At 46.0% G+C, this 12,174-nt stretch overlaps 1 long non-coding RNA gene across 10 annotated transcripts in view; it reads right to left on the bottom strand.

Annotated features, from left to right (window-relative positions):
• The window catches only part of LOC142304402 (uncharacterized), a 510,057-nt gene that overhangs the window by 435,648 nt on the left and 62,235 nt on the right, over window positions 1-12,174 (bottom strand). The gene's annotated exons all lie outside the window — the stretch shown is intronic.

Here is a 12,174-nt window from a genome sequence, read left to right as displayed (position 1 = left end):
AGAGACAGAGACAGACAGATAGGGAATGAGAGACAGACAGAAAGGGAATGAGAGACAGACAGATAGGGAATGAGAGACAGACAGATAGGGAATGAGAGACAGACAGATAGGGAATGAGAGACAGATAGATAGGGAATGAGAGACAGACAGATAGGGAATGAGAGACAGACAGATAGGGAATGAGAGACAGAGACAGGCAGATAGGGAATGAGAGACAGAGACAGACAGATAGGGAATGAGAGACAGAGACAGACAGATAGGGAATGAGAGACAGACAGATAGGGAATGAGAGACAGACAGATAGGGAATGAGAGACAGAGACAGACAGATAGGGAATGAGAGACAGGCAGGGAATGAGAGACAGAGACAGACAGATAGGGAATGAGAGACAGACAGACAGGGAATGAGAGACAGAGACAGACAGATAGGGAATGAGAGACAGAGACAGACAGATAGGGAATGAGAGACAGAGACAGACAGATAGGGAATGAGAGACAGAGACAGACAGATAGGGAATGAAAGACAGACATATAGGGAATGAGAGACAGAGACAGACAGATAGGGAATGAGAGACAGACAGACAGATGGGGAATGAGAGACAGACAGATAGGGAATGAGAGACAGACAGATAGGGAATGAGAGACAGAGACAGACAGATAGGGAATGAGAGACAGACAGATAGGGAGTGAGAGACAGACAGATAGGGAATGAGAGACAGACAGATAGGGAATGAGAGACAGACAGACAGATAGAGAATGAGAGACAGACTGATAGGGAATGAGAGACAGACTGATAGGGAATGAGAGACAGAGACAGACAGATAGGGAATGAGAGACAGACAGATAGGGAATGAGAGACAGAGACAGACAGATAGGGAATGAGAGACAGAGACAGACAGATAGGGAATGAGAGACAGAAACAGACAGATAGGGAATGAGTGACAGACAGATAGGGAATGAGAGACAGAGACAGACAGATAGGGAATGAGAGATAGAGACAGACAGATAGGGAATGAGAGACAGACAGATAGGGAATGAGAGACAGACAGATAGGGAATGAGAGACAGAGACAGACAGATAGGGAATGAGAGACAGAGACAGACAGATAGGGAATGAGAGACAGAGACAGACAGATAGGGAATGAGAGACAGAGACAGACAGATAGGGAATGAGAGACAGAGACAGACAGATAGGGAATGAGAGACAGAGACAGACAGATAGGGAATGAGAGACAGAGACAGACAGATAGGGAATGAGAGACAGACAGATAGGGAATTAGAGACAGACAGATAGGGAATGAGAGACAGAGACAGACAGATAGGGAATGAGAGACAGGCAGGGAATGAGAGACAGAGACAGACAGATAGGGAATGAGAGACAGACAGACAGGGAATGAGAGACAGAGACAGACAGATAGGGAATGAGAGACAGAGACAGACAGATAGGGAATGAGAGACAGAGACAGACAGATAGGGAATGAGAGACAGACAGATAGGGAATGAGAGACAGAGACAGACAGATAGGGAATGAGAGACAGACAGACAGATAGGAAATGAGAGACAGACAGATAGGGAATGAGATACAGACAGATAGGGAATGAGAGACAGAGACAGACAGATAGGGAATGAGAGACAGACAGATAGGGAGTGAGAGAGAGAGACAGACAGATAGGGAATGAGAGACAGACAGATAGGGAATGAGAGACAGACAGATAGGGAATGAGAGACTGAGACAGACAGATAGGGAATGAGAGACAGACAGACAGATAGGGAATGAGAGACAGAGACAGACAGATAGGGAAAAAGAGACAGAGACAGACAGATAGGGAATGAGAGACAGAGACAGACAGATAGGGAATGAGAGACAGAGACAGACAGATAGGGAATGAGAGACAGAGACAGACAGATAGGGAATGAGAGACAGAGACAGACAGATAGGGAATGAGAGACAGAGACAGACAGATAGGGAATGAGAGACAGACAGATAGGGAATTAGAGACAGACAGATAGGGAATGAGAGACAGAGACAGACAGATAGGGAATGAGAGACAGGCAGGGAATGAGAGACAGAGACAGACAGATAGGGAATGAGAGACAGACAGACAGGGAATGAGAGACAGAGACAGACAGATAGGGAATGAGAGACAGAGACAGACAGATAGGGAATGAGAGACAGAGACAGACAGATAGGGAATGAGAGACAGACAGATAGGGAATGAGAGACAGAGACAGACAGATAGGGAATGAGAGACAGACAGACAGATAGGAAATGAGAGACAGACAGATAGGGAATGAGATACAGACAGATAGGGAATGAGAGACAGAGACAGACAGATAGGGAATGAGAGACAGACAGATAGGGAGTGAGAGAGAGAGACAGACAGATAGGGAATGAGAGACAGACAGATAGGGAATGAGAGACAGACAGATAGGGAATGAGAGACTGAGACAGACAGATAGGGAATGAGAGACAGACAGACAGATAGGGAATGAGAGACAGAGACAGACAGATAGGGAAAAAGAGACAGAGACAGACAGATAGGGAATAAGAGACAGACAGACAGATAGGGAATGAGAGAGAGAGACAGACAGATAGGGAATGAGAGACAGACAGACAGATAGGGAATGAGAGACAGACAGATAGGGAATGAGAGACAGAGACAGACAGATAGGGAATGAGAGACAGAGACAGACAGTTAGGGAATGAGAGACAGAGACAGACAGATAGGGAATGAGAGACAGACAGATAGGGAATGAGAGACAGACAGATAGGGAAGGAGAGACAGAGACAGACAGATAGGGAATGAGATACAGACAGATAGGGAGTGAGAGACAGAGACAGACAGATAGGGAATGAGAGACAGACAGATAGGGAATGAGAGACAGACAGATAGGGAATGAGAGACAGACAGATAGGGAATGAGAGACAGAGACAGACAGATAGGGAATGAGAGACAGACAGATAGGGAATGATAGACAGAGACAGACAGATCGGGAATGAGAGACAGACAGATAGGGAATGAGAGACAGAGACAGACAGATAGGGAATGAGAGACAGAGACAGGCAGATAGGGAATGAGAGACAGACAGATAGGGAATGAGACAGAGACAGACAGATAGGGAATGAGAGACAGAGACAGACAGATAGGGAATGAGAGACAGACAGATAGGGAATGAGAGACAGAGACAGACAGATAGGGAATGAGTGACAGACAGATAGGGAATGAGAGACAGAGACAGACAGATAGGGAATGAGAGACAGAGACAGACAGATAGGGAATGAGAGACAGACAGATAGGGAATGAGAGACAGACAGATAGGGAATGAGAGACAGAGACAGACAGATAGGGAATGAGAGACAGAGACAGACAGCTAGGGAATGAGAGACAGAGACAGACAGATAGGGAATGAGAGACAGAGACAGACAGATAGGGAATGAGAGACAGACAGAAAGGGAATGAGAGACAGACAGATAGGGAATGAGAGACAGACAGATAGGGAATGAGAGACAAACAGATAGGAAATGAGAGACAGACAGATAGGGAATGAGAGACAGACAGATAGGGAATGAGAGACAGAGACAGACAGATAGGGAATGAGAGACAGACAGGGAATGAGAGACAGAGACAGACAGATAGGGAATGAGAGACAGAGACAGACAGATAGGGAATGAGAGACAGAGACAGACAGATAGGGAATGAGAGACAGAGACAGACAGATAGGGAATTAGAGACAGACAGATAGGGAATGAGAGACAGACAGATAGGGAATGAGAGACAGAGACAGACAGATAGGGAATGAGAGACAGGCAGGGAATGAGAGACAGAGACAGACAGATAGGGAATGAGAGACAGACACAGACAGATAGGGAATGAGAGACAGAGACAGACAGATAGGGAATGAGAGACAGACAGATAGGGAATGAGAGACAGAGACAGACAGATAGGGAATGAGAGACAGACAGACAGATGGGGAATGAGAGACAGACATATAGGGAATGAGAGACAGACAGATAGGGACTGAGAGACAGAGACAGACAGATAGGGAATGAGAGACAGACAGATAGGGGGTGAGAGACAGACAGACAGATAGGGAATGAGAGACAGACAGATAGGGAATGAGAGACAGACAGACAGATAGAGAATGAGAGACAGACAGATAGGGAATGAGAGACAGACAGATAGGGAATGAGAGACAGAGACAGACAGATAGGGAATGAGAGACAGAGACAGACAGATAGGGAATGAGAGACAGACAGGCAGATAGGGAATGAGAGACAGACAGATAGGGAATGAGACAGAGACAGACAGATAGGGAATGAGAGACAGAGACAGACAGATAGGGAATGAGAGACAGACAGATAGGGAATGAGAGACAGAGACAGACAGATAGGGTATAAGTGACAGATAGATAGGGAATGAGAGACAGAGACAGACAGATAGGGAATGAGAGACAGACAGATAGAGAATGAGAGACAGACAGATAGGGAATGAGAGACAGAGACAGACAGATAGGGAATGAGAGACAGAGACAGACAGATAGGGAATGAGAGACAGAGACAGACAGATAGGGAATGAGAGACAGAGACAGACAGATAGGGAATGAGAGACAGACAGAAAGGGAATGAGAGACAGACAGATAGGGAATGAGAGACAGACAGATAGGGAATGAGAGACAGACAGATAGGGAATGAGAGACAGACAGATAGGGAATGAGACAGACAGATAGGGAATGAGAGACAGACAGATAGGGAATGAGAGACAGACAGGGAATGAGAGACAGAGACAGACAGATAGGGAATGAGAGACAGAGACAGGCAGATAGGGAATGAGAGACAGAGACAGACAGATAGGGAATGAGAGACAGAGACAGACAGATAGGGAATGAGAGACAGACAGATAGGGAATGAGAGACAGACAGATAGGGAATGAGAGACAGAGACAGACAGATAGGGAATGAGAGACAGGCAGGGAATGAGAGACAGAGACAGACAGATAGGGAATGAGAGACAGACAGACAGGGAATGAGAGACAGAGACAGACAGATAGGGAATGAGAGATAGAGACAGACAGATAGGGAATGAGAGACAGACAGATAGGGAATGAGAGACAGAGACAGACAGATAGGGAATGAGAGACAGAGACAGACAGATAGGGAATGAGAGAAAGAGACAGACAGATAGGGAATGAAAGACAGACAGATAGGGAATGAGAGACAGAGACAGACAGATAGGGAATGAGAGACAGACAGACAGATGGGGAATGAGAGACAGAGACAGACAGATAGGGAATGAGAGACAGAGACAGACAGATAGGGAATGAGTGACAGACAGATAGGGAATGAGAGACAGACAGATAGGGAATTAGAGACAGACAGATAGGGAATGAGAGACAGACAGATAGGGAATGAGAGACAGACAGATAGGGAATGAGAGACAGAGACAGACAGATAGGGAATGAGAGACAGAGACAGACAGATAGGGAATGAGAGACAGAAACAGACAGATAGGGAATGAGTGACAGACAGATAGGGAATGAGAGACAGAGACAGACAGATAGGGAATGAGAGACAGAGACAGACAGATAGGGAATGAGAGACAGAGACAGACAGATAGGGAATGAGAGACAGAGACAGACAGATAGGGAATGAGAGACAGAGACAGACAGATAGGGAATGAGAGACAGAGACAGACAGATAGGGAATGAGAGACAGAGACAGACAGATAGGGAATGAGAGACAGACAGATAGGGAATTAGAGACAGACAGATAGGGAATTAGAGACAGACAGATAGGGAATGAGAGACAGAGACAGACAGATAGGGAATGAGAGACAGGCAGGGAATGAGAGACAGAGACAGACAGATAGGGAATGAGAGACAGACAGACAGGGAATGAGAGACAGAGACAGACAGATAGGGAATGAGAGGCAGAGACAGACAGATAGGGAATGAGAGACAGACAGGCAGATAGGGAATGAGAGACAGACAGATAGGGAATGAGACAGAGACAGACAGATAGGGAATGAGAGACAGAGACAGACAGATAGGGAATGAGAGACAGACAGATAGGGAATGAGAGACAGAGACAGACAGATAGGGAATGAGTGACAGACAGATAGGGAATGAGAGACAGAGACAGACAGATAGGGAATGAGAGACAGAGACAGACAGATAGGGAATGAGAGACAGAGACAGACAGATAGGGAATGAGAGACAGACAGATAGGGAATGAGAGACAGACAGATAGGGAATGAGAGACAGAGACAGACAGATAGGGAATGAGAGACAGACAGACAGATAGGAAATGAGAGAGAGACAGATAGGGAATGAGATACAGACAGATAGGGAATGAGAGACAGAGACAGACAGATAGGGAATGAGAGACAGACAGATAGGGAGTGAGAGAGAGAGACAGACAGATAGGGAATGAGAGACAGACAGATAGGGAATGAGAGACAGACAGATAGGGAATGAGAGACAGAGACAGACAGATAGGGAATGAGAGACAGACAGACAGATAGGGAATGAGAGACAGAGACAGACAGATAGGGAAAAAGATACAGAGACAGACAGATAGGGAATGAGAGACAGACAGACAGATAGGGAATGAGAGAGAGAGACAGACAGATAGGGAATGAGAGACAGACAGACAGATACGGAATGAGAGACAGACAGATAGGGAATGAGAGACAGAGACAGACAGATAGGGAATGAGAGACAGACAGATAGGGAATGAGAGACAGACAGATAGGGAATGAGAGACAGAGACAGACAGATAGGGAATGAGAGACAGACAGACAGATAGGAAATGAGAGACAGACAGATAGGGAATGAGAGACAGAGACAGACAGATAGGGAATGAGATACAGACAGATAGGGAGTGAGAGACAGAGACAGACAGATAGGGAATGAGAGACAGACAGATAGGGAATGAGAGACAGACAGATAGGGAATGAGAGACAGACAGATAGGGAATGAGAGACAGACAGATAGGGAATGAGAGACAGAGACAGACAGATAGGGAATGAGAGACAGACAGATAGGGAATGATAGACAGAGACAGACAGATCGGGAATGAGAGACAGACAGATAGGGAATGAGAGACAGAGACAGACAGATAGGGAATGAGAGACAGAGACAGGCAGATAGGGAATGAGAGACAGACAGATAGGGAATGAGACAGAGACAGACAGATAGGGAATGAGAGACAGAGACAGACAGATAGGGAATGAGTGACAGACAGATAGGGAATGAGAGACAGAGACAGACAGATAGGGAATGAGAGACAGACAGATAGGGAATGAGAGACAGACAGATAGGGAATGAGAGACAGACAGATAGGGAATGAGAGACAGAGACAGACAGATAGGGAATGAGAGACAGAGACAGACAGATAGGGAATGAGAGACAGAGACAGACAGATAGGGAATGAGTGACAGACAGATAGGGAATGAGAGACAGAGACAGACAGATAGGGAATGAGAGACAGACAGATAGGGAATGAGAGACAGAGACAGACAGATAGGGAATGAGAGACAGACAGACAGATAGGAAATGAGAGACAGACAGATAGGGAATGAGAGACAGAGACAGACAGATAGGGAATGAGATACAGACAGATAGGGAGTGAGAGACAGAGACAGACAGATAGGGAATGAGACAGAGACAGACAGATAGGGAATGAGAGACAGAGACAGACAGATAGGGAATGAGTGACAGACAGATAGGGAATGAGAGACAGAGACAGACAGATAGGGAATGAGAGACAGACAGATAGGGAATGAGAGACAGACAGATAGGGAATGAGAGACAGACAGATAGGGAATGAGAGACAGAGACAGACAGATAGGGAATGAGAGACAGAGACAGACAGATAGGGAATGAGAGACAGAGACAGACAGATAGGGAATGAGAGACAGAGACAGACAGATAGGGAATGAGAGACAGACAGAAAGGGAATGAGAGACAGACAGATAGGGAATGAGAGACAGACAGATAGGGAATGAGAGACAGACAGATAGGAAATGAGAGACAGACAGATAGGGAATGAGAGACAGACAGATAGGGAATGAGAGACAGACAGATAGGGAATGAGAGACAGAGACAGACAGATAGGGAATGAGAAACAGACAGATAGGGAATGAGAGACAGACAGGGAATGAGAGACAGAGACAGACAGATAGGGAATGAGAGACAGAGACAGACAGATAGGGAATGAGAGACAGAGACAGACAGATAGGGAATGAGAGACAGAGACAGACAGATAGGGAATTAGAGACAGACAGATAGGGAATGAGAGACAGACAGATAGGGAATGAGAGACAGAGACAGACAGATAGGGAATGAGAGACAGGCAGGGAATGAGAGACAGAGACAGACAGATAGGGAATGAGAGACAGACAGGGAATGAGAGACAGAGACAGACAGATAGGGAATGAGAGACAGAGACAGACAGATAGGGAATGAGAGACAGACACAGACAGATAGGGAATGAGAGACAGAGACAGACAGATAGGGAATGAGAGACAGACAGATAGGGAATGAGAGACAGAGACAGACAGATAGGGAATGAGAGACAGACAGACAGATGGGGAATGAGAGACAGACATATAGGGAATGAGAGACAGACAGATAGGGACTGAGAGACAGAGACAGACAGATAGGGAATGAGAGACAGACAGATAGGGGGTGAGAGACAGACAGACAGATAGGGAATGAGAGACAGACAGATAGGGAATGAGAGACAGACAGACAGATAGAGAATGAGAGACAGACAGATAGGGAATGAGAGACAGACAGATAGGGAATGAGAGACAGAGACAGACAGATAGGGAATGAGAGACAGACAGATAGGGATTGAGAGACAGAGACAGACAGATAGGGAATGAGAGACAGAGACAGACAGATAGGGAATGAGAGACAGAGACAGACAGATAGGGAATGAGAGACAGACAGATAGGGAATGAGAGACAGAGACAGACAGATAGGGAATGAGAGACAGACAGACAGGGAATGAGAGACAGAGACAGACAGATAGGGAATGAGAGACAGAGACAGACAGATAGGGAATGAGAGACAGAGACAGACAGATAGGGAATGAGAGACAGAGACAGACAGATAGGGAATGAGAGACAGACAGATAGGGAATGAGAGACAGAGACAGACAGATAGGGAATGAGAGACAGACAGACAGATAGGGAATGAGAGACAGACAGATAGGGAATGAGAGACAGACAGATAGGGAATGAGAGACAGAGACAGACAGATAGGGAGTGAGAGAGAGAGACAGACAGATAGGGAATGAGAGACAGACAGACAGATAGGGAATGAGAGACAGAGACAGACAGATAGGGAATGAGAGACAGACAGATAGGGAATGAGAGACAGAGACAGACAGATAGAGAATGAGAGACAGACAGATAGGGAATGAGAGACAGACAGATAGGGAATGAGAGACAGACAGATAGGGAATGAGAGACAGACAGATAAGGAATGAGAGACAGAGACAGACAGATAGGGAATGAGAGACAGACAGACAGATAGGGAATGAGAGACAGACAGATAGGGAATGAGAGACAGAGACAGACAGATAGGGAATGAGAGACAGAGACAGACAGATAGGGAATGAGAGACAGAGACAGACAGATAGGGAATGAGAGACAGACAGATAGGGAATGAGAGACAGAGACAGACAGATAGGGAATGAGAGACAGACAGATAGGGAATGAGAGACAGAGACAGACAGATAGGGAATGAGAGACAGACAGATAGGGAATGAGAGACAGACAGATAGGGAATGAGAGACAGACAGATAGGGAATGAGAGACAGAGACAGACAGATAAGGAATGAGAGACAGACAGATAGGGAATGATAGACAGAGACAGACAGATCGGGAATGAGAGACAGACAGATAGGGAATGAGAGACAGAGACAGACAGATAGGGAATGAGAGACAGACAGATAGGGAATGAGAGACAGACAGATAGGAAATGAGATAGAGACAGACAGATAGGGATTGAGAGACAGAGACAGACAGATAGGGAATGAGAGACAGACAGATAGGGAATGAGAGACAGAGACAGACAGATAGGGAATGAGTGACAGACAGATAGGGAATGAGAGACAGAGACAGACAGATAGGGAATGAGAGACAGAGACAGACAGATAGGGAATGAGAGACAGACAGATAGGGATTGAGAGACAGAGACAGACAGATAGGGAATGAGAGACAGAGACAGACAGATAGGGAATGAGAGACAGAGACAGACAGATAGGGAATGAGAGACAGACAGATAGGGAATGAGAGACAGAGACAGACAGATAGGGAATGAGAGACAGACAGGGAATGAGAGACAGAGACAGACAGATAGGGAATGAGAGACAGACAGACAGGGAATGAGAGACAGAGACAGACAGATAGGGAATGAGAGACAGAGACAGACAGATAGGGAATGAGAGACAGAGACAGACAGATAGGGAATGAGAGACAGAGACAGACAGATAGGGAATGAGAGACAGACAGATAGGGAATGAGAGACAGAGACAGACAGATAGGGAATGAGAGACAGACAGACAGATAGGGAATGAGAGACAGACAGATAGGGAATGAGAGACAGACAGATAGGGAATGAGAGACAGAGACAGACAGATAGGGAATGAGAGACAGACAGATAGGGAGTGAGAGAGAGAGACAGACAGATAGGGAATGAGAGACAGACAGACAGATAGGGAATGAGAGACAGAGACAGACAGATAGGGAATGAGAGACAGACAGATAGGGAATGAGAGACAGACAGATAAGGAATGAGAGACAGACAGATAGGGAATGAGAGACAGACAGATAGGGAATGAGAGACAGAGACAGACAGATAGGGAATGAGAGACAGACAGACAGATAGGGAATGAGAGACAGACAGATAGGGAATGAGAGACAGACAGACAGATAGGGAATGAGAGACAGAGACAGACAGATAGGGAATGAGAGACAGAGACAGACAGATAGGGAATGAGAGACAGACAGATAGGGAATGAGAGACAGAGACAGACAGATAGGGAATGAGAGACAGACAGATAGGGAATGAGAGACAGACAGATAGGGAATGAGAGACAGACAGATAGGAAATGAGAGACAGACAGATAGGGAATGAGAGACAGACAGATAGGGAATGAGAGACAGAGACAGACAGATAGGGAATGAGAGACAGACAGATAGGGAATGATAGACAGAGACAGACAGATCGGGAATGAGAGACAGACAGATAGGGAATGAGAGACAGAGACAGACAGATAGGGAATGAGAGACAGAGACAGACAGATAGGGAATGAGAGACAGACAGATAGGGAATGAGACAGAGACAGACAGATAGGGAATGAGAGACAGAGACAGACAGATAGGGAATGAGAGACAGACAGATAGGGAATGAGAGACAGAGACAGACAGATAGGGAATGAGAGACAGAGACAGACAGATAGGGAATGAGAGACAGACAGATAGGGAATGAGAGACAGACAGATAGGGAATGAGAGACAGAGACAGACAGATAGGGAATGAGAGACAGAGACAGACAGATAGGGAATGAGAGACAGAAAAAGACAGATAGGGAATGAGAGACAGACAGAAAGGGAATGAGAGACAGACAGATAGGGAATGAGAGACAGACAGATAGGGAATGAGAGACAGACAGATAGGGAATGAGAGACAGACAGATAGGGAATGAGAGACAGACAGATAGGGAATGACAGACAGACAGATAGGGAATGAGAGACAGACAGATAGGGAATGAGAGAGAGAGACAGACAGATAGGGAATGAGAGACAGACAGATAGGGAATGAGAGACAGACAGATAGGGAATGAGAGACAGACAGACAGATAGGGAATGAGAGACAGACAGATAGGGAATGAGAGACAGACAGATAGGGAATGAGAGACAGACAGATAGGGAATGAGAGACAGAGACAGACAGATAGAGAATGAGAGACAGACAGATAGGGAATAAGAGACAGAGACAGACAGATAGAGAATGAGAGACAGAGACAGACAGATAGGGAATGAGAGACAGAGACAGACAGATAGGAAATGAGAGACAGACAGGGAATGAGAGACAGAGACAGACAGATAGGGAATGAGAGACAGACAGACAGGGAATGAGAGACAGAGACAGACAGATAGGGAATG

This window comes from Anomaloglossus baeobatrachus, chromosome 4, assembly GCF_048569485.1.
Source record: "Anomaloglossus baeobatrachus isolate aAnoBae1 chromosome 4, aAnoBae1.hap1, whole genome shotgun sequence".
Classification (NCBI taxonomy): domain Eukaryota; kingdom Metazoa; phylum Chordata; class Amphibia; order Anura; family Aromobatidae; genus Anomaloglossus; species Anomaloglossus baeobatrachus.
The sequence above is the reverse complement of the archived record's forward strand: the minus strand, read 5'-3'. Positions and strand labels throughout refer to the sequence as shown.